General features: G+C 38.1%; 1 protein-coding gene across 22 annotated transcripts in view; it reads left to right on the top strand.

The window, feature by feature from the left end:
* LINGO2 (leucine rich repeat and Ig domain containing 2) overlaps positions 1-23,742 on the top strand; it is a 538,477-nt gene that overhangs the window by 433,495 nt on the left and 81,240 nt on the right. Inside the window, exon 1 of one of the 22 annotated variants that reach the window (XM_083818691.1) lies at positions 8,694-8,715. The exons of the other annotated variants lie outside the window; for them this stretch is intronic. The gene's annotated coding sequence lies outside the window, so the exon portion shown is untranslated. Of the gene's footprint in view, positions 1-8,693; positions 8,716-23,742 lie in introns of those variants that run through there. 22 annotated transcript variants of the gene reach the window in all.

Raw genomic sequence — 23,742 nt, 5'->3', positions numbered from 1 at the left:
CCATGCTGACTACTCCTGATAATCTTCTCTTCCAATTGTTTGGAGGTGGCATCCAGAAGAAGTAGCTCCATCACCTTTCCAGGGATGGAGGTGAGGCCGACTGGCCTATAGTTGCCCATTAGCCAATGTGTGTGTGAGGTTTAGTGTCAGTCCAGACACGGCTTGGTTTCACATTCTTGATTCCTTCTGCAGACTGTGATTTTACAAAAATATTTAGTGGTTAGGTAGTGGTTAACATCAAACGACTGCATACAGGTGAATATACTTGATAAGCATTATTTTGCTGTAACAGTATGGGCTCAAGCTATCGACCTTAGGAGAGTTAAGTGGAGGTGAAGTTGTCACAGGTATGTTCCATGCATATGCTTCCCACTCCAAATTAGGTACCAGATTGAAGTCCTCTGGGGGATCCTTCCCAGTCACACTGTAAAAAGATGCAGAATATCTGGCTGAAAGCTTTGTCCTTTCCTTTTCCTTTGTATGGTGTATAGTACACATTGTTGACATATAGAAGGGAAAGAACAGTAAAATAATTGCACCATCAAACAAATGAGCAGGTATGTAGCATCTGAGAGATCTCAGAAGGTATTGGAGGTGAACACAGCATGGGGAAAATATTATTTTTGCTTCCTGTAGATAGATAGAAATGGCCTAGTGAATATACATACTTATGAGTATGTGACTTGGTCTAGGCAACTCAGAAAACATGCAGTTTTCTGTATTATTTTCTTGCATGAGAGCATGTTAACAGATGTTAGTATGTACCCGTTTTGTCTTAAGTCCTTGCTCCTCCATTCCATGTTAAAAAACAACAACAACAACAACAACAAAAAAAAACTCTCGCTATCTCTTGCTCATTCACAGTTCAGATATGCTCCCCATTTAGCAAAACAGATGTTCTCTTTAAATAGGCTTCAGGTAATATGGACATCTCAGCCTTTCCTTAATGAATCAGTTGTAACTGAATTACATATGCATAAATGCAGCCTAAGTCCTTCAAGGACATACTCATTAGCTGTGTCATTTTGGATTCACTCTTTGGAAGAAATATGTCCCTGTGGCTGTTTGAAGCATTTAGATTCACTGATTATATCTGAAAATACCCATTTGTTATATATGAACTATATACTGCTTATATATTAACTATATATTGCTATGTACACAGGAAGAAAAAGAGACCACAAGATAGTTATTCACAAAGGTATAAAGTAATTCCTGTTATATTCCACAGTGCAGTATTCTTTCCACATACATAAAATAATAAGATGAGAATCTGATCAATCATCCCTAATAGCCCTATTTCATTCACAGTTGTATAACTTTTTTTTTTTAACTGGATTTTTCTGATTTATAATGAAGTATCAGGAAATACTTTTACCTGTAATAATTCACAAATATGTACAGTGTAAGTTATGAGAGGTTTTGATTTCTGTCAGTGGAGGTAGCAGGGTTGGTATTTTGAATACATGTCATAAAGGAACATAGCTTGGGATAAAACATTTTCAAGGGAATATGTGATATTCAGAAAACTTATCATGAGATCTATCAATAACAGCAAAGTTGTAAAATGCTGAAGCTTTTGTGGAAAAAAAATATCTTGCAGATCTTAAACCTATTTTAAAAACACAAGTTTTGTGTACAATATGTAAAATATGTTGTATGAGTTTGGATCACTAGGTATAGTGATCTTCAATAAAGAGATATTTGGTTACCCTTAGCCATCTAAGCTTTGTGACACAACTCTGCCTAATTAATCAGTTCTGCCTTTTTAAGTTCCATTTTTACACTTTTTTTCAGTGCACTAATTTTCACTGTTACAAATGAGGAAGCTGTAGTTACAAGCAGTTTCCCCAGTGCTGATGTGAATTATGGTACTGTTGAAACCAATGAGCTCTTCCTTGATGTCAGTGCTAAGTAATGGAATACCTATATGGGTTATTTCATAAACAAAATGCCCCAGAGCCAGTAATTATTTCAGAGGCCATTTGGGACCATCATACAATCACTATTTCTTTCCTTTTCTCCTTCATCTGGTGTCAACATTCATCAATATTCAGGGTTTTGGTCCTCTTCATTGTAATATAAGGATCTTATTTAAAAACAAACACCTGCACTTCATTGGGCTCTAGGGAAGATGAGCCAGCTATCTACATGTACTTCAGCTCCAGGCAATCTCCGCTGCATTTTTTTTTCCTAATAAAAAGCTAATTTGGCTCCAAAGAAAGGCCTAGCTTCTACTGTCTTTCCTAATTCAAACATGTATTTCAGTGAGACTGCACAAGGAATAACTATGGTAATTTGTGGATTAGCAATGGCATGTCACCCCAAGAAGGTGACAGAACACCTTTTCTGTTTCCATTCAAGTGCAGTAGGTATCCATGATTTGTAACAGATGCATAAGTGAATATCGGAATGATAGTGAGCCCCTGGGGCTTCCCCACAGTAAGAGATGATTTTGGCCTGCCTTTGTTTCCACGTAAAAAGGGGTCTGCTAAATCTTTGTGGAGGAAGATTTACCCAGTGGGCCAGAGTGACTGATCCACCAGAAATAAACTTGTACATTGGAAGCTGTTCTGTGTGGCAATGGGGAATGTAGTAATTGCAGATTCATAATGTTTGATTATAAATTATGTTTGAGTGCTCGTTAGGGCACAAGAGCATGCATTTCATTACAAAAACACAAGGATTTAATACAGGTAAGAAGTCATTATGGCACTCAAGGGCATAATAAACTGTAAGCAATGCAGCATTCCTTCATAACAGTAAACTAATATGTATTCAGTTTTAAGCTTTACCCTAATAAATAGGCCCCAATGCCAGACAATGCTCCAAACAAATGAGAAATAGAGAGACAGTATTTTCAGATTGGCATTTCTCTCCTCTGTTGCTTGGCCTGTACTTGTTTAAGGCTGTTTTTCTGTTGAAAGTTGATCTGAGGAGAATTTGACAACATTATTGCTACCCTGATTTTATAGAAGTCACAGAAGGCATTAATAACGTGATCAAAGCACTATTCTGTTCTGGGGAAAATAAATAAAAAAAGGAGGTGGGTGTGGGGTGCTCTTTGCTACAGCAAAATGCCAGTGTTATAAAACAGATTATGCAGTCAGATTCTGAATGCGGACAGAAGCAGTTTTCTTGACCTTTGTTCCTGTTATATTTTATATGTGCTAGAAGCTTCTTTTAAGAACAAATGCATTTTTCCACTTCCAATAAAATCTCTCATCGTATTTCTCTTGTGTGCTCTGAGAAATCACGACAAGATGTCTGCACCCCCAACTCCATTGTGCAGAGTTTGAGTTAGTCTGAAATCCTGGATAGTTGTGTAACTGCAGTGCTCTGTGGTACTTCTCAAAAAGGCTAATTACCCTGTGTCAAGCATGTTACCAGTGGAGTGGTGTTAATTACCTTTTTTCTCTATTTGTTCAACTAATTAACTTAATTAGGTTCAGCTTAGGCCCATTGTTTCTCACCTATTCTTAGCTTGAAGCTTGCTGCTGCTTTGTCAATTCTAATGAGAGACTTACCTATTTATTTTTTTTCCATATATATTAGTTGTGTCATCTAAACATGTTAGCCCTCTGAGAGTTGGCCGTGGTACCAAAGACTAAGGGAACAATACAGTCTCACTGTGGTCCCTAGAAAACTCATCAAAGAAGTCATTTTAGAGCACATTTTTGGGCATGCGAGGGAGAAGAATGTGGTGGGGAAGAGTTGGTATGGCGTGGACAAGGGTGAGTCATCCTGCTCGGGGCCCAGGACAGGAGAAACATCAGCATATTGCAGGGGCTCACACTGACCGTAACAGTGGTGCTTCAGAAGTGGTTAACCTGTGAGGAAAGGCCACAGAGTCAGGACTGGTTCATTGGGGGCACAGGAGGCTTTGATGGGCCTCACAGCACCCCAGTACATATAGGAGTCAATCAAAAGGATGGGGATGGGCTCTTCACAGTGGTGCCCCTGGTGGGAGTGTGAGAGACAGTATCTGAAACAGGTTTTATGCAAGCTTGTTTTCAATGACTTGTTTTCAATGAGGACAACCAAGGAGCAGGGTTGGGGCCCAGGAAGGTGTTGCCATCTCCCAGCCTGGAAGGTTTCCAGTCCCCATGGGATAAAGCTTTGAGCAACCTGGTCTGACCCCGCATCTGAGCCTGCTCTGGGCTGGAGTTTGGGCTAGAAATCCCCTGAGGTCCCACATGGCCAGAGGTATTGTGTGCTGCTTTGTTCCCCTCTGTGGCATTTCATCACTGGGTAGAAATAAATTATGCCTGTATGGTATAGTTGAGCCAACATTGCTTTGCTAGCTTGGGGTCTGGAGAAATTTTGTTTGCTGCCACCACTGTGCTGAAAATCCTTGTGTGGATAGAATTTCCTTCCAGAGAAGACCCTCTGTTGGAGAAGTGGTGTAAATTCCTTTAATCAATCTATTCTGCAACTAGGACAGTGAGCTGTGCACCAAAAATGCTCTGTATTGTAGTCAGTGTATTAATTCATAGCAATGCACTTCTTTAAATATTCAATTTAAGAATCTTCTCTAGATTTGTCAAATGTGAAATAAACTGCATGCTATCCACATAGCATGCATAAAGCATTCTAACACAAGAGAAAAAATGGAAGCATGGACAGATCCATTTATCCAAGATCATACAGTCTGTGTCACAGCTAGAAAATGGATCCATTTCCGTTTGCTCCTGATATTATGACTTACACATGGGAGTATTTTTCTTCAGTTGTTAGCCACAGAGTATATAACACGTAAAAGCTTCACAGTGTTGAAATGAATATCCCTTACTTCCTCTTGTCAGAAAATTTCAGCAGCAAGAGAAAAGAGCTGCCTTACTTTTCTCTAGTTACTATAGGTCAGGAATTTTCATGCCCTATTGATAATATGACAAAAAAAAAAAAAAAAAACCAGAGACAGAAAATGGCAGCCATTTCCAGCTAAATCAAAGTGAAGGTTTGGCTAATTTTGGCTATTTTTTTTTTTTTGGCTAATTTTTGGCTATTTTTTTGGCTAATTAGAGAATGCATCATTTGGTTTTGACTGCCAAATCCTAAGAAATGTTGCACTTTTTACTAAGTTAAATATGTGTAGAAATGTATCTCTGAACTCAGGACACCTTGTGGGACTAGAGTGAAGGATGACCGGTTCAGATAGGGGTATGAACTTTTACTATTGTAGCCCTTCTTATTGTTAGCTGCCTCCAGTCCACTGCCACGGAGTGTGCATTACATGACCATGAAAATGAAGGATTTTTGGAGTGAGGGAGTAAAATGGTGCCTTGATATATCATCACTGAAATTGCTCTAAAACTTCATGCTTTGAAGGAAAAGAAATGTAACCTTTTTCTCTCCCACAGCATTTCTTCGTGCTTTGTTCTTCTGGCTTGTTCTTTATTACCCAAAGATCAACATAGAGCACCATAAAGCACACAGAATTTGAATATATGCCTTCATCAAATGAAAGTAATAGGCACTAAGAGATTAACCCAAAGTCAGAGGAGTCCCCTTGTTTTCCATGGTCTTTCATTTTAGTTAAAATTGAAATGTCTCAGACAGAGAAAACCTAGGCAGATGCAAAATAATATATTTTTTATTCTGATCTACAAAAGACTTACTAAGTGTAGCAAGTGCAAGCTTTGTGCTGTACATTCTTTAACCTCCGCTTAGCTTCAATTTTCAGCTTTTGTGAAAGATTCTTCTAGTATCATGGGGTGCATCTTTCATCAGACTATTTTCAGTAGCATCAACAAAAACTCCGAAAGTCAAGCCTTCTGCAAAGTATTAAGGACTTTTCTGCAAGGAAAGCATCAGTTTTTCAGTATTTCAGATGTGAAATATGACACTTAGAAGAAAATGCAACCCCTGAATGTATTGTAATATGAGAAGCTGAGTGATTTATGAGCAAGGCAATAGTTCTAGGAATAAAATGACTGTGATCACTTACTGCTATTAGGAAGTGAACATTCTCTCCCATTCCCTCAGGAAAAGGTTACTTCACTGAGTGAAGAGTATGTGTTCACATCAGGTACTGACAGATAATCTTTTGCTACTGTAGATTAAGTGGATGACCCAGAGTTTATATGCCTTCTCTTTTACCTGCAATGCTTTGGATAGAGTGTCGCATGGGTTAACAGAATTTTCCAGGTAATGTACCTTCAGAAGGAATTGACTCCATTTGTAAGATTTGCACCATTAATGGGCATTCAAAAAGAGTGGAAATATTGTTTGAATAAATAAAGGAAATATGATGAAATATCTATGGTAGAATTATGTAACATGGCAGGTATGTCACTCCCAGTAATGCACACATGCTCAGCACAGTTACTACACAAGCTAAACTGATTATATGCATTATCCAGTCACTGTGTAAGTACCTGAATAGTGCTGTAGATGTACATAATCCTAACCTATGTTAGTACATATATAAAAATTAACCTTCTTTGAGTTTGTTTTACTTGTTTACAGAATTTCGTGCAAAGGTTCTTCATCTGTTGCATGATGCACTGTTTTGGACAAACCAGACAAACTACTCGGCTTTAGTTCACCTGGAACAAGTCACACTTCCTTATGTTATGTTGCGTGTTTAGGCTGACTGCTGTTAAACGCCCTTAAGTGGAAAGTATTTGGAATTCCTTCCTAAACTTTCTGTTGTTACTGGTGTTAGTATTATTGTAGGTTGCACTGCATCTGCACTGATATTTTCTTTATCTGTTGTCAGAGCTTTTCATAATTTTCATTTTTTAAGATTTAGTTTTGGTTTACATTTTAACTGTATCTGTAATCTCAATGGCATATACTGAAAACATCTAACAATTTTGTTAAACATTATCTCCTTAAAATACGGTATCTTTTCTCTTATTATTGAATCCAAATGTCTCTTAACTTCACAGCTGCCAATAGCAAATTAATCAGAACCACAGATATTTGACCTCAAGTACTTCATGATATCTAAATGAGCTTTGGATAATAGTTTTCTTGCTATGGGAAAAAATTAATAATAGCATAAATAGCTAAATGATTTTTATGTTCAGTGCAAATTACTCAACGTGGGATGTAATGTAGAGAAAAGCACTGAGATTATTTTTTTAGAAAAAAGAGAAAGGTTTTTCTAATAAGCTGGTTAGGAGTATATGAGAGCTGTGGCTTTGTTTTACATCCTCCCTTTAGTTTGCAAGTGTACCTTTCCTGTTGAATTGCTCTGTCTGCTTTCCTCCTCTTGGCATGCACACTGTCTTAATTTTTCACATTCTGCACGCTTATGGAGGTCACATTATACTTCTCCATATGCTTCATGCAAGTTTTGAGCAATATAAGCTGACCAGTCCAGGTTCTCCCAGCCCATTGTGCTGTGTTATTTTTGTTTGTTTGTTTTGTGTTTCTTTTTCAGTTCTGGTGTTTGGTTGGTTGGTTTTTGGTTGTGGGGGTCTTTGGTTGGTTGTGTTTTTTTGTTGTTGTTGTTGTTGGTTTGTAGGTGTTTCTTTCATCGTGCTGAATGTAAGGGGTTTTTTTTGTTTGGTTAGTTGGCTGGTTGGGTTGGATTGGTTGGCTGTTTTGGTTCTAGTGGTTTTTTTTTTCAATTTTCATTGGCACAGCCCTTAATGCCTATTTAGAATAATATTTGGGATGCTTAATTTAGAACGTCTCAGAATGAGAATCCTATATTCTTACCCACCTTTAGCGTACCCTAGTTAGGGATTTATATAGAGTAAGAAATAATTTCTGTGTTGCAAAGTTGCAGGGCTGACTTAGAACTTAATTATCAATATTTACATTGTTAATGTGTTTTACACACATAGTTCTATAGGTGCTGAGCAGACTGTAGATGCACTAAAGATTGCCCTCTAAATCATGTTGTTCTCAGTTACTTCTTCCTACAGATCTACTTCTAGCCAAAAAATATTTCTGTATACTAGTTTAAATGTATCTGTTTTCTTCAGTTTCTTGATCACCAGACTAATTCTAACTGAACGCTGTGGTTCTGGCTCGTATAATCCACTGTGCTGCTCTCTGGGCAAAACAAAGACATCAAATCAAAATTGTATTTATTCTTCATTTAGAAGCAAATTTTGCCACATTTATTCAGTGTGAGTGGTAACTATGAGTAAGAATAGCTTAATGGGATTCCTTGAAAAGGTATTGCACAGCCTGTGAAAGGGAAGCATATCTGGACCATAAGTTAAAAATGTCTGGTTACTAAGTTATAAGTTATTTTTAAATAACTTGATTACTAAAGTTGTCATTTGTTCACTAGTTCCCCAATGGTTTTCATGTCTGGTGTTCTCTGACCTTTCCATTGTCTTGTCTTTTCTTGCTGAACAGAAATAATTTAGTTTTCTAGAACTGACCTGTAGAAAACAGACACAACACAAATCTGCTGATCACTGACTCAACAAACTCAGTCATGTCAGAAAGTCACTGCCCTACCAAATCTGCTGTGCAGGGCCCTGAGGAGTTGACATAATGAATCAGCCCTCCCTGGTGAAGATTACTGTGTTGTTGTGTTGTTTTTGGGCTTTTTGTTTGTTTGTTTTTTCATCTAAATGCTAAACATCTGTCTGTTCTTCTGTTTTCCTCTTTTTCCATGGCAATGCTGTTAAAAATGAATGGGATATGCATATCAAGCATGCATGGCACTGTTTGTTCACTTCAGGAACTCGGAGGGTACCACTTGACCAGCAGAAATGTCAGCATGAATCAACATAATGTCACACGGTGATTATAGTTAGCCTCTCTACTCTTACTGTGCATTGCCTATTGCTTTGTTTTTTGCCTGCTTGACATGGAAGATTTTAATGACCCATCAGAAGAGAAGCTTCAAATCACTTGATTAAAAAAAAAAATCTATTTAAAAAAATGATAAAAGATCCGACCAGAGAAGATAGAAAAAGAGAAGAGTTTTATTCCTACATTGCCAATTTATCATTATCGCTTTACATTATTTTGTCTTTAGAGATGGAGAAGCAGTATTAATAATTTATCATGTCATTAATTGTCAGGGCATCATATGTCATCTCTGTTCTTGCATGCCAGCTCCTGCATGTTTTTCCTTTTCCTAAACTGATCCGACTGAGCCAGATCAGTATGAAGACCTAGATGTCATTGGTCTTCTGCAGGAAATATAGAAAGATCAATTGACTAGGAAAATCTTTGAGAAAATATTTGTAATTCTGAAGATAAAAGACAGTCATATGGAAACAGAGAAAAGTTTTGATGAGGATTTCCATTTAGGAGAACAGAAGGACAAGCTGCAGGAGAAAAAATATCCTTGAAACTGTAGTGAAACCAGAGTCTCTAAAGCTTCTCATGAAAAATGTAAAGAAACTAATCTAGAATAGCCTATCTTTATGATCAGTTTTTGTTTGTTTGTTTGTGTGTTTGTTTGATGGAAAGGCTTCAATTCAAGGTCCTCTTTCTGATACTTTCACAAACCAGATAAGTACTGTGGTTTGCAGGAAAGTATTTTGTCCCTTATTGAAACTATCAAACTCTGTATTAATAACACAACTGCTAGACAGGAATTTTTAAGGTAAAGCTCCTGAAACATATGAATAATTTTCTCTGTATCTGTTGGACTTGTTGCCTGAGAAATGAGTCCTGATTTTGATAAATCATTGCTTAAAACATTTTGTCTGAAATTCCACATTCTCTGTGAGATCTTCTTATCTTGCGCGTAAAATTTTCTTGACCAGAAAATATTGGGTTAAAAAAATGCCAGATCATTTCTGTGCAGGAGCATCTCTGCATCCCTGAATTCACTGTGATGAATCTTGATAGATTTACTGTGATGTCAGGAGGTATCAACATTAGCAGTAATGTTCATTCGCATACACAGACCTAGGAATACAATGGGTGCATTTAAAAGAATGAATAATACAGTTAAATATGTTTGTTACTGGAGAATCTTCACTTTACTTCCCAGTCCCATTAAACTTGTGTTCAGACTCTAAACTACAATGACTTACTGCTTTCTTGCAGTTGGAGGGGTGGAGGGAGGCATTCATCCCTAAACTTGTAATTTTAGGGAAAATTAAGTTTTACTGGTACTTCCACTAAAATTATGCAGCTTTAGTTACATTTTGCCATCTGCAATTGGGTTAATCTTCTCCAGACTAATGAAGTGTAATTTGTAAATGAACTATTTGTTTCTCTGAAAGGATAGCTCCAGTCATCTATCCGTCAAGTCTCCTCCAAATGGCTGCATTGTTAATCAAGGATGTCAAAGCCTAGCCTTTTCAAATTAGATTGGCTTTCTGGGGCTGACGTTTGGCTTGGCTCCTTGACAAAGAGTAGGAAGGGCAGGGAAAACCTTCTTTTTCTGGTTTTCCTCAAAGCCCCAGTGAAGCAGAAGCATGTGCTACTGTAGGTCTTCCATCTATCTTACAATAGTGTAAAAGGGTGCTTAGCAATCAGATCCCCTCACAGAAAATCTTTCTGTTGCATGTTCATCATGCTTGTGCTACAAGAAAGGTGAAAACTAAGAACAATTGTTTTATGATTATAAAAAGATCAAATATGAAAACTGCACAGTGCACTTTGCACAGTAATGATAACATGGTGTGGAGCCCAGGGACTGGTAAGCCCTGAAGAGGTTTAAATTACTTTTTTTTTTTTTCTCAGTCATCTCTTTCTAATGTTTCTTCTGTTAGTGGCTTCTGATTCCAGAAATCTCGGTTTGTAATTGCTCTTTCAGCTTTCATGTAATATATCCTCATTCTTCTCAGAAAATATTCTTCTCACGGGCTTTGAAATGCTTCTGTCTGTGCATGTTTTGATTTCGGGGGTTGCAGAAGGGAGGGTGCTGGATTTTTTTACATAGCAGCAGCAGCAGCAGCAGCTAATCTTGTTCTGAACACATTTATGCTCCTGATAATAAAGCTGAGCTGGTTTATACACTTACAATAGCGTTTATCTAAAAGAGTTGAGCTGAGCTACCAGTTGTGCTTTGTGGGACTGCAAATACATGCAGAATATATAGTTCAAGATGGCAAAACTAGTATTCAGACCACATTAGTTATATTGGTTCCTTATTGCTCGTTTCTCTCATGCCTCTGAACTTTGACAATGAAATGCTTCACTGCAGGCCCTGTTGCTTATACACTAATTTATGATGGTGTGTAGAGCTCCTGAGCTTCATTGCAAACTCTTCTGGATTTGAGTGAATAAAGAAGGTTGTCAACTGAAGTCCAATATTTGTAGTCTTTTTTAAGGCTGAGAAGCAATTTGGGATTACTTACTGATTATTTTCAGTCCTAGAACTTTGGGATTGCTTACACCTTGGCTCACAAGCTTGCTCCTGGAAGATGGGTGTAGCAGATAAGGAGAAAAAAAAAAAAAAAAGGAAAAAATAAATTAGCAACAGCTGAGATGCCAGTATTTGAAACTTTTGCTCTGTATGTCCTTAAAATCTAAATGACGATGCTTACCAAAACTCAGAAAAGAGACAAGAAAGTGAAATATGTCAGAACACAGAACTTATTAGTATATCCTCTCCATTTTCCTTTGCTAAATTGCAATGGCACATTTTTTCCCATAATAAGTTGAAAGCAACTAAATGAATTCATTATTTAACAGTTTTGTCTTTCTATTAGCTTAATTGCCCACATGTAAGTTACAGAATTCTCATTTCTACTCTTTAAATTTTTACATAAGTTTCCAGTGAAAGTTTTATTTTTCATGTAGATAGTGTCGGTGTTGTTTTGGCATAGTTAGTTTTTAGCTACCAAAGTAACATGTCACTTAGTTTCTTTCCTCTGATTAGATTATTTTAGCAATATCCAACAAGGAATGAGCAGTAGCTTTTAAAGTCTAATATGCATTTCAAATATGTGAGCAGTGAAGCTTACAGTTCAGTTGTGTTTGTTCATGCTAAAATGGTTTGAGAGCTCAGAAGTCTGCAGAAAGCAAACACAAAGGCACTACAAACACATTCAAGTGAAAATTTGCTTTGCATTTGAACAGGCATTAAAGAAAAATGTTCCACTACCACGCACTTTGCTCCACAGCGGCAAATCTGGACTTCACTTTCCACCAGAGCCAACCCAGTTTTGCTGGTGGACATCCCACTTCGGAGTTTGCAGTCACACTGCCAGTTGTGATTCTTATGTCTCTATTTCTACTGTTGTCAAAATATCTTGACAATATCGTGACAATTTTTTTCCCCCATCTCCTCCAGTTTAGTCTAATGTCAAAAAGGAATGGAGTAAGCCATCTCCTTTGTCCTCTTTTAATTTACAATGGCATAGCTTATTTCCTTCTTGTGCTAAAAGGCAGCTACACCTAGGAAGAAAGGCTCCACCTTTTCCCACTATGGCTTGTGCTGTCTCTAGCCATCTTCGTCTGCCAAAGGACATTAAGCAAGTGTTCCTTCTGCTCATTGTCATGTCCAGAACTCAAATGCCATTTGTAAACAAAGTTAAGTAACATTTGTAAGAGTGGGTGGAAAAAGGGCATTAAGTAAGAGCTGTGATATTAGCTCAAGCAGCTAACATTTATGAAGACCTCAATTCAGCCCTATTCTGCTAGACTGAGGTCATATCCAGGGGCCAGCTGATGGGTAGAGGAATTTTCAGAAGGGAGCATTTAGTGCAAATGAAGGAATAAATGTGTCGGCAATTAGAGACTTAGGTTGAATGTAAAAGCTCAGCCCGTGGAATTGGATTTAGATGTGACTGTTCTATTTTCTGTGATTGATCAGGCTTGTGCAATGGTTCAGCTTTTCATTAATGTCAGTGCCTAGATTCATGGGCTCTGCCACTTCACTGGAGTGAAGGCCACTCAAATGCTTCTTCCATTCTCCTTTCCTTATTTCCCTGGAGTTCCACACTCAGCAATCAAAGTGCACGTCAACCAGCCGGAGCTGAAACTTCTTCTCTCTCAGTGAGTGGACTCTGAAAGAACCCTGCTTATATGGATTATTTGTATTGCTGTTTACCATTGCTATTTATCTTACAAAAAGAAGAAAAATCCATCGCCCATGTTAGTCCTGCCATCCTGTAAGATACCATTTCTCATGCCTGTGCAGACTGGTGTCCTTATTGTATGTTTAACTCATAAGCATTCATGATTTCTTTAGCACATGTGTGTCTTTCAAACAGATATAAATGCTCTTTAGATAGACTGAAAGAGATAGCTTAGGTCAAGGGTGATCTTCAGTTATGGAACAGACTGTGAGTCATTTATTTCCCCATAAGCCAAAGGATTATCATGCTTACTGGACCATTGAAGGCCTTTCAAAATTTATTGCCAGAGCTTCCCTTGGGTCTTATGAAAACTTAAATCATGACAGTATCTTAAAAAACAAAACAAAACAAAACAAAAAAAAAAACACTAGCAAAGTAGTACTTAACTTTTCTTCTGGAGTTTCACGGAGTCAATTAGCTAGAACTGGAGAAATAGAACTCTAGTTTTTTATCTACCACATGCTTTTTTGCTAAATATTTTGTGCGTATGTACAGCCAAATATTTCCGTCATCTATGGCATTTCATATATGAATAATATACTACACGTATACTCTGACACAACACAAAATAATCTTTTAGGGAATTTTTCCTTGCATCTTGCTGTTAAGAACAGTGCAGCTTATCGAGGCACTAATGATGTTTGGTTGAGTGAAACTGAACAAAAGAAAGCGGCATGTTATGAGTGCTAGGAGGGGCAGGTAGCAAAGTGATACATTCACTTATTCTTTATGCTGTTTTTCCTTACACTACCTATCTTCAGCAGCTGCCCCTTGGTTTTTGCTTTTTCTCTGGCTGATAACAAAAGCTGGCAGTTGTTCCTCTAGCTACTTCATTCTTTGGTTAGCCAGTTCAGCACTGTTGTTGGAAGCAGCATATTTGAACACAGAGCCATACATTTCCACCTGCATGGTGTGCTTGGGCTCTGCCAGCCAGCAAGCTGATAAAAATATATATATATATATCCCCAATTCAGCTTTGAGTGTCTGCTGTCAAATTATCATCTGAATGTTTTATTTTATTTATACACTTATACACACACAAGCTTGTCATACCTTCTTTTTCACTCCTTAGTATAGTAAACAAGCAGATGGTAAAGCGTGCACTTGTATAAAAGTTGTATATTGTAGATTGATAAAGATGTATTAAAAGGCAGAACACACACAACTGCTTGTGCATGAAGTAGTTTCTCTTCGCTCTTCTGTGGCTGAGATTTTATTTAGGTGATCTCCAAAGAACCATAATGAATTAGCTCAAGGAAACAACACAGAACTTTCGCTAAGGTCAGGTAATGAGGTCTGCAGTTGCAGTCGGCTTCCCTGGGTGATTTAGCAGAACAGCGTTATGGTTTCTCTTGGCCTTGGAAATCCTCAGGCTTCACTGACAAAATTTCACTTGAGCACTCACAATATCTTCTGTCTCACTGATAAATTAAAAATGACAGAAGATCAAGAATGGAGAGTGAGTTGGCTGTTCTGTGTTCGGTGCTAAAGGACAGCAGATCAGATGATTCACCTTCAAGGACAAAAGGCAGAAACAGCATCCCTCTAGATGATGAGAGCTGAGTGCTTTCCCTGAAGGAATCTACAACCCAGTGTGAGTTTGAGGGATATCACATCCAGGACTTGACTTCCGTTGAGCCGTGAGGGTCAATGGAGAGCACTGGGAAGAGCCTGCTGCCAGCAGAGTACAGCAAGCACCAGGCAGAGGTGGGGCAGTGCAGGCGCAAAGTGTTCATTGGCTCATCGCGGATGCACAGTGCTTGCACACAAGCCAGTGTTGCCAGCTATGCCTTTACGTTGAAGCTACACTCAACTGAAATAGGAATTAGCTGCATTTTCATCAGTAAAACAATCCAGAGCAATCCTTTACTGCCTTTTTTTTTTGCAATTAATTTTATCTAGAAAAATGCAAACTGAGGAAATATTACTAGCCTTTGTTCATACCATTACCCCAGTTGGTTAGAGCACTTTAAATCCCCAAGGAGTTCTACCTGTTCTCTCCTTCTGTTGTTCAGTAAAATATATCATATCCACTACTTCTGCAGTAGCTTTTTCATTTCTTTTTTCTTTTTTTTTTTTTTCTTGAAGTTCAGGGCTTGCCTCTTTTTTCAGATATAGAAAATTACTTAATGACTCAGTTTGAATATGACATAATTTATCTTCCCTCTAGAGAGTGAAGAGGCAAAAATGCTGAAATGAAGTAATGTCTTCATCAATTTCTTGGGAAAAAAAAAGTGCAAAATAAAATGTTTTATTTTTATTGTAAGAATAAATCGCAAAATGGTTATGACCAAATAAATAAATGTTCAGAAGAAGGATCTGTTTTTACAAAATGGAACGTTCATGTTGTTCTCCATTATGGATTTGTGTTAGTTAGTTAGTTGTATGGAATTTGTCTAAGATAAAAATTAAATTGGAAACAGGATTTCCCAGACCACATACTATATCACTATCAGTGATCACATTAATTTCACTATGGTTATTTCAATTATTTTCTCATGAAAAAGAAGATATATATTTTCTCTGTATAAGGATTTGTCATTGCTACCTATCACTGTGGTATCAAAGGCTTCTCAGTGATAAGTGATAGGATGTGAGGAAACAGTCTCAAGTTGCACCAGGGGAGGTTTAGTTTGGATACTAGGAAAAATTTCTTCACAGAGGGAGTGGTCAGCCATTGGAACAGGCTGCCCAAGAAAGTGGTGGAGTGCCCAGAGATGTGTGCACATGGCACTAAGGGACATGGTCTAGTGATGGGACTCAGTTAAGGCAGATTAATGGTGGGACTTTATGATCTTGAAGGTCTTTTCCAAACAAAATAATTCTGTGTTTCTAAACATTATGAAGTGCACCAGGCTGCTGAGTTGGCTAAAACTACATTGATCAGATGCCATACACATTCTGGTAAAACTGGAGTGCTGCTCAGCACAGATTCATTCATTCCCACTTAGGTCTATCTGCCAGTGTACAACTCTGCTCTGCCATGCAGCACCATTCCTAGTGCTCAGTACTTAGATTTGTACTAGATATCTCTATACATCACAAGGAAGATGGTATTTTTGCTGGATTTCTTAAAATCCCCATCTCTCTGACCTTTCCAAGTCCAGAGGAAATATACTGTTGGGGTGCATGTATAAAAATGTCTAATGAATGTTTATTCTAGATGCATCACTTTCCTCCATTTAAAAAAAAAAAAAAAAAAAGATATGTTAGTGGCTGTGGGCATGAATGTATATGTGTATATATACATAAATATGTTTAATGTGTAGGTATGTATATGCATGTTATAGACATCGTGTTGGCAACAGCTTTTCTCCTCCCATCTTTTATGAAGGTTTTGTGTAAAAAGTCTGTATTGAGGTCATCACAAAGTGGAAGGAGAGGATTACTTTTGTTCTCACGTCTGCCCCAGGTGGCTGTCTAAAGATTGTTTGCAATCTAGCACATATTTAATTCCATCAGATTTAACTCACAACCAAAGTATTGCAGGATGCTCCATCTTAGGAATAGCTATTGAGGAAGAAAACAATCTCAAAAAGTGTATTTAATCTGCCATCCTTGTGGTTTAAAAAAAAACAAAAAAAAAAACCAAAAAAAAAAAAAAACATAACAAATGAGAGGAAAATGATTCAAAGATACATGGCTTCACTCTTCTATAAATAAGTCACAGCATTTTCAATATTTTATGGTGACAAGTGCTATATAACTAAATAAAATGGCCACAATGTTGAGGTTTCTGTGTGTCTTTGTGTCTTCAACAACATACACTAAATTTTAGCTATTGTGACTGCTAAGGAACGTAGAACATCACCCAAGTGAAGTTATCTGAGATGTTTAACACAGATTAACTAATTAGAGGTGTCACGATTGGTTGCAGCGTGGACTGCAGTGATCCTAGTGGAATTCATGATCTCAAGAGATATGGGCCAGGCAAAGAGTAAAGTCAAGATCCTGAATTTTAGGAGAGTGAACGTTTAGTTGTTCATGGAGTTAGTGGTAGGATCCCTTGGGAAGCTGCCCTCGGGGATAAAGGAGTGGAACAGAGCTGGCAGCTCTTTAAGGACATTTTTCTTAGAGCACAAGAGCTTTCAATTCCCAAGAAATCAGTCAAGGAAGGAAGGAAGGAAACCAGCATCGCTGAATATAGACTTCTGGGTCAAATGCAAGTGTACGTAGGAAATGCATAGGCAATGGAACCGGAGACATGTGTCCTGGAAAAAATATAAAGATCCTGCCCAGATGTATGGAGATGCGATCATGAAAGCTAAGGTGCAGTTGAAGCTTATTTGGCAAAGAAATAATTAGAAGGGCTTCCATAGGTATGTTGTTCAGAAAGGAAAATTAAAGAAAATGTGCACTCCTCCCCAGATAAGACAGGGGACCTAGTAACAAGCAACATGGAGAATGTTGACAACAATATTTTTTTTCCTGTTCACACTGGGAATCACTCTTCCCATATCCATCAAGTTCCTGAACCTTAGGAAAGTGACTGGATTAAAGACGTCCCTCCCATCATAGAGAAAATCAGGTTCGAGACCACCTGAGGAACCATAGCATACACAACTCCATGGGATCTGATGAGATGCATCCCAGGGTCCTGGGGGAATTGGCAGATGTAATTGCTAAGCCACTCTCTATCATGTTTGAAATGTCATGAGAGTCAGGCAAAGGCCCCAGTGACTGAAGATAAGGGATTATCACACCCATTTTTTAAAAAGGGTTATAAGGTGGAGCCTGGGAACTACCAACCAGTCAGCCTCACCTCAGTGTGCAGTAGGATCATGGAACAGATTCTCATGGAAGTTATGACAAAACAAATGGAAGACAGAAAAAACATCAGAGACAGCCAACATGGCTTCAATAAAGGCAAATTGTACCTGAGTAATCTAGTGGCCTTCAACGATGGACCGGACAGGTATAGAATTGGTGGATGGACTATTAGAAAGAATTGACTGGATGGCCTCGTTCAGAGAGTTACAGTCAATGGCTCAGTGACCAAGTGGAACCGGTAACAAGTTCAAGACCCTCAAGGATCTGTACAAGGACCAGCAACATTTAATATTCTCTTTAATGACATAGTGGGATTGAGTCCACCCTCAGCATGTCTGCAGATGACACCAAGCTGTGTGGTGCGGTTGATATGCTAGAAGTAAGGGAAGCCAACTAGGGGGACCTTGACAGGCTTGAGAGGTGGGCCCCCTTTAACCTCATGAAGCTTAACCATGCCAGGTGCAAGGCCCTACACCTGGGCCAGGGAAATCCCCAATATCAATACAGTCTGGATGACGAGTGTATTGGGAGCAGTACTGCAGAGAAAGACAAGGGATACAGGTGGATGAAAAATTGGATATGAGCCAGGAATGTGTGGCTGCGTCCCAGAACAACAATCATATCCTGTGCTGCACGGAAAGAAGAACGTTCAGCAGGTCAAGGGAGCTGATCAGTGGTGGTCTTTAGCACTAGCTTAAGGGTTGGCCTAGATGATCTTAGAGGTCTTTTCCAAACTGAATGATTCTATGATTCCCCCACTACTCTGTTTTTGTGAGATCTCACCTGGAGTACTGCATCCTGGTCTGAGGTTCCTGTCACAAGAAAGGCATGGACCTTTTAATGTAAGTCCAGAGGAGGGCCACAAAAATAATCAGAGCTGGAATACCTCCAGAGAAGTTAAGAGAGGTGGGATTGTTCAGCTTGGAGCAGAGTAAGCTTCAGAGAGGTCTTATTGTAGCCTTTCAATATATAAACATGGGCTTATCAGATGAAGGCTTTTTACCAGTGCATGTAATGACAGGACAAGATGCAACAGTTCTAAACTGAAAGAGGGTAAATTTAGATTGGGTTTAAGCATGGATTCATTTGACTCATGCCAGGCTCTGCCTTTACATTCTGCGTTTCCATACTTGCTGTTGAAAAGGAAAAGAGCAATAATAGTGTCACCTTAGATTTCTTTCATCACAGACCTAAAACTACTTTGTAAGAGTGGTCAGTATCATTATTCTTGTCATCCAGAGTGGAAACAGAGGCCCAGAGCAGCACAAAACACTTGGGCGTGATTAATCAGCAGAGCTGAGAATGAAAGGGAGCGTGCATGATGTGCACACTGGGTCACAAAAGGTTGGCTTATTGGCTACATCACTCCAATAATCTTGATTGAAGGTCTAAGATCGTAAGTGTACATTTGTTTCTCACTTGGGCAGTGTTTCTTTTACTTGTACATTTTTGGATATGCAAGATGAGGAACAGGTCAGTTATCTACACCTTTGGGTGGAAACTGTCTATTTTCCTGTATTTTTGCAGACAAGAAACTAGCGCTTCTAGCTGAAGAGGATGGGCATGTGGCTATTATAATTAATAAGCAATAAATATTTATAATTATAATTACTCATATAATGCATAACTAATTGCATACTGTATAATTATGTAATCAAATCTATTACGTATTGAAGCTAACATATATCGTGTATTATACAATTATAATTATACTTAATTAGAGTAATTACAGTAATAACACCCCCTCAGCCTATGTACTCTGGCCACTCTAGTTTTTGAATCAGCAGTTTTATCGTTTTTCTATACTCCTATCATTTTCATGTATTTTAAAGGCAATCAAATTATGTGATTTTGCACTTGAGAGTCACTTCTAAAGGACCAAATGTTTCACCTCTGCCATGTTCTGTAGAGCTTCTCAGACAGGAGATGTCCACAAATAAAGGGGCAATGCTTAAGCTTCCTTTGCTGTAACTCTAATGCCAGCCATTCCCTCTTAATAAAAATGGCTCAGCTGACTCCAGTAGGGAAAAGTTTGAAGGAGAAGTCCAAAGACCTTAATAGCCTTTCCAAATGCAGGAAATTGTCGGGAGACAGAAGACGGTATTTAGGCTTCCAACCGCAAAAAATTTCTCTGCTAATTCAACAAGTTTTATCTGATGTTAAAATATTTATTGTCCAAGCTCCAAGAAGCTCTGAGAGATTTAGCTGTGAACAGGCTTCTACTTTTTATTTGTAAATGTTCTCAGTGCCTGAAATCTTCTGCTTCCAGATATGTAAAAAAAAAAAAAAAAAAAAAAAAAAAAAAGGATAGGCAGATATCAGATACGTCAGCCTTTAAACAATTGACAGATAATATTATTTGTCTACAGACATGAACAGGACAAAATATTGAGGTAAAACTAGCAAGCTCAGTAAAGAAGTCATGGTATTCTGATCACTGATACTTGAAGGCTGTCACAATATGTTCAATGCTAAATTCAAATAAGGCTTTTACAAGATATCCATCTCTCTTGAATCGAGACAGATGACTTCTGGCAATATTCTCCAGTGATAAGAGCATTTCTGAGTGGCAGGACTTGCTTGACTAGAGGAGTTAATAGGGCTGCTACTTGGCTAGTGATAAGTTGATTAAGTATTGATAAATGTATTTGTGTCGTGTCTCATACAGTGAAGAAGGAAATCAGCATATATGATGACTAGATTCCCCCTCCCTTCACTTATATGTTTTACGGAACATTATGTTACCTCCAACACTCTTTTGAAATGATCTTCTCTCAAATAAATCCAATTTCTGGCTAAAGATGAACACCATAAAAAACAGGGAGGGGCAAACTGTGAAAATCAGGACTTCTCCCCCACGCTTTGGGAGATTGCCCACTCCTTATTCTTGAAGATGTCCTGAATTTTTGTACCAGATTTTTTTTTTTTTCCTGACGTAGTTTAATCCTGAGAAGCACAAAACTCCCTTGAAATGCTACTTATTTTCTGACATTTTATTTACACTGACATCAGCGGGAATTGTGGGTGTTCAGTGGGTTTTAGAAACAAGTCCTTCCTCCCTGTGACAAAGGGATAATCTGCTTACTACTATCTTATGTGCTGCATGCTGTTCCCACTGTAAAGCCCCTGTTGCAAGTGAATTTGTTGTGGGGCAGACACAACATTCTTGTCTAGTTTGTCTTGTCTTGTCTTTCCTCACAGTTCATGTATAGTTTTTCTTTCTGTTTCTTTATTCCCTGATTTCAGTTGTACTGGGTTATGATGTAGTAAGAAAGTGTTGGTTTCCCAGGCAACTAAAACCATGCAGAATCTTTCAGAAGTTCCTGAAGTTTTGTTTGTTTGTTTCCTTAGGAGAGACTGTTTCTATTCTTTCTAAGCTGCTAAATGAAAGCGTGCAATGGGGTTATTGTGGTAGATAATAGTGCAACTTGAAGATGTACAGGCTGGTGTGAAAGACTGTGTTACTTGGTATTCTGAACCTCTTCCAGTTATCTGGACTTTGGGTCCTTTACTCAACCTGCCAGTGATTTGGTTTCAGTCAAGCACATAGCAAATGCCAGACCCCTCTTTTTCCAATGAAATATGGGAATGAGGATGTTCCAGATGTTTTTTATAGATGTTTGTTCCTTTCTTCTCTTCATACCTCTTAGAAATTGAATGTTTGTGCAATTCCACCATAAGGAACATCCTAAGCATGTGAAAGAAGTCAGTATTTCCCTGAATACAGTATTATGAATAGAAGAATCTACTTCACGAAGTTGGGTAGCCCCTGTCATGCCAAAAATAAAGAAGAGAGGACTTGAGTGCCATGGTAATCGAACATTCAGAGGCTTGGTGTGGGCTCTGCAGGCAGCCTGCAGCCAATGAAATGTACTTGATTTTATTACCCCAAGGACAGTTGGTTCAACTCTGGTTTTGCACTCCTTAAAGTAAAGCTTTGAGAAGATTGAATCAAGAGCACAGAAAGTTCTTTACATTTTTCGCAGCATGGAGAAGTGCAGGTTATCAAAAAGTGGCACTGAGAATGATTTTGAACAAGGCTGCATGAGGGAAGCACTGGCAATTCTCTGTCAGACTTGCCAAAACCTACGCAGGTTGTACTGTCATCTGGAGACGGGGGAGCATTGGAAGGAACCAAATCTGCCAAATCTGCAGCCACTTTGAAAATAAACTTATTTTTTCCAATGCACTTTCCTAAAGGGTAATAGTATTCTAGAAGTTTATCTTGGTCCACTCGGTGAACTACACATGGTTACAGCAAACCTGTATTGCGTGCTTTCTGAGCTCTCTCTGGGTTACTGTATGTCCTTAGCTGACCTGAGAGTCAGTATGACTGCTGTACATTTTCTGCCTCTAGATCTGTCAGATCATTACCTAACTCTCATGTTTGTAATATTGTGGATGTTGGTTGTGCCCTCTTGGACAGTGTTATGTTTGTTCACGTTATGTAAATAGGGACATTATTCTTATGATTCAATGAGTGTAAAGCAAATTACAAGAAGCCTCAGATGTGAATTATCTTAGTCCATCTCAAAAAAACTCTGTATGTGCCCCTGGCTCTTCATTTGTCTCTCTGTTACCAATGACAGTGAAATCTTGTCTTTGTTAATCTCGCATCAGCCTGCCCTGCAGTGAGTCTTAAGGGATAGTATCAGAACCAGATTCCTAGTTAAGACTTCAGTGCCTGAAATAGTAATTGGGTACCCATAATTGTTTGTTTCCTCTTATATAAGAAGAACACAAAACAAAAGGTCATTTGTTGAGAAAACATGTAAAGATGTGGAGACGGGAAAAAACTGATTGTTCCTTTAAAAATCAGTTATACCTCTGTCCCAAAGGTAAAAAGCAGGATATATACTGCATATATATGTGCATATATAAGTACCCCATATATACTTACCATAGAAATATATGCTGAAATTACTTTGACCTTTCATCATTATGATAACTCTTGAAATAAGAGTTAGCTTTGCAATGAAAACTAACTAATGCTATTCCAGAATTGCATCATTGCTCTGAGTTGATGAGGTTGAATTTGTGAATCACCCTCAATTTCAATGATGGCACACATTTTAATTCTGACACCCTTCTCCTCAAATGTATTGTCTGGCGTACCTTCAGCTTCATTTTTTGTAGAGGGGTCAATAAGAGATTCGCTGTCTCAAAATGAAACACATGAACAAAGGGGAAAGATGGAGGAACAGAAGGCTAAAATGTCAGGAAGAAAATTGAAGCGGGGAGATGAGATGAGATGAGGTCAAAAATTTAACAGGACAGATGACTGGTGAGTTGATTTATTCTGCTAGAAAGTAATCATGTTGTACTCCTTTGTTTTGGAAGGATTATACTGCTTTTTCTATTCTTGATTCCATGCCTGATAGGCAGTATAAACTCTCAGAAAATGTTTCAGCACTGACAGAATAACTTCTACAGTGTATTGAATACTTTCTGATCTGGTTAGGCCCGAGGATTTGCAGGGTAGCCATGACACACTTTAGTAACTCGTGAAGGTCTTCAGATAGAAGAAAGAAGGGCAGAGGCTGCTAGTATTTATATATATATATATATATATTATATATTATTATATATATTATTATATATATTTTATATATGTATAATGTGAAAATATAGTGCCTTAGCTAGATATACATACTCTTAATATCTCGCATGGATTGTAAATGCTTTACATGGTTGTGACAAACTTCTTTTGAATATGTATTTTCAAACATAAAATATTTTTTTCATTGGAAAGTTTATTTTCAATAAATAGATCTACTGGAGGGTGGGTGATTTCAATACCATTATTTGATGAATTATTGCCATTACTCTCCACAAACTACCTTGCTAGCATCTTTTGTCAAGATTGTTTCCTCTTTCTTTAACTATGATAATAACTGAAGTGGAAAGGCAGCTCATAAAAATCACTTTGGGTCTATAAGCATAATTTAGAATGATGAGATCTATGTGGTAATTCTAGAACATTTGAATGAAAGTTACAATTTTTCTCTTC

This window comes from Anser anser, assembly GCF_964211835.1.
Source record: "Anser anser genome assembly, chromosome: Z".
Lineage (NCBI taxonomy): Eukaryota > Metazoa > Chordata > Aves > Anseriformes > Anatidae > Anser > Anser anser.
Note: the sequence above shows the minus strand (reverse complement) of the source record. Positions and strands in the feature narration are given on the sequence as shown.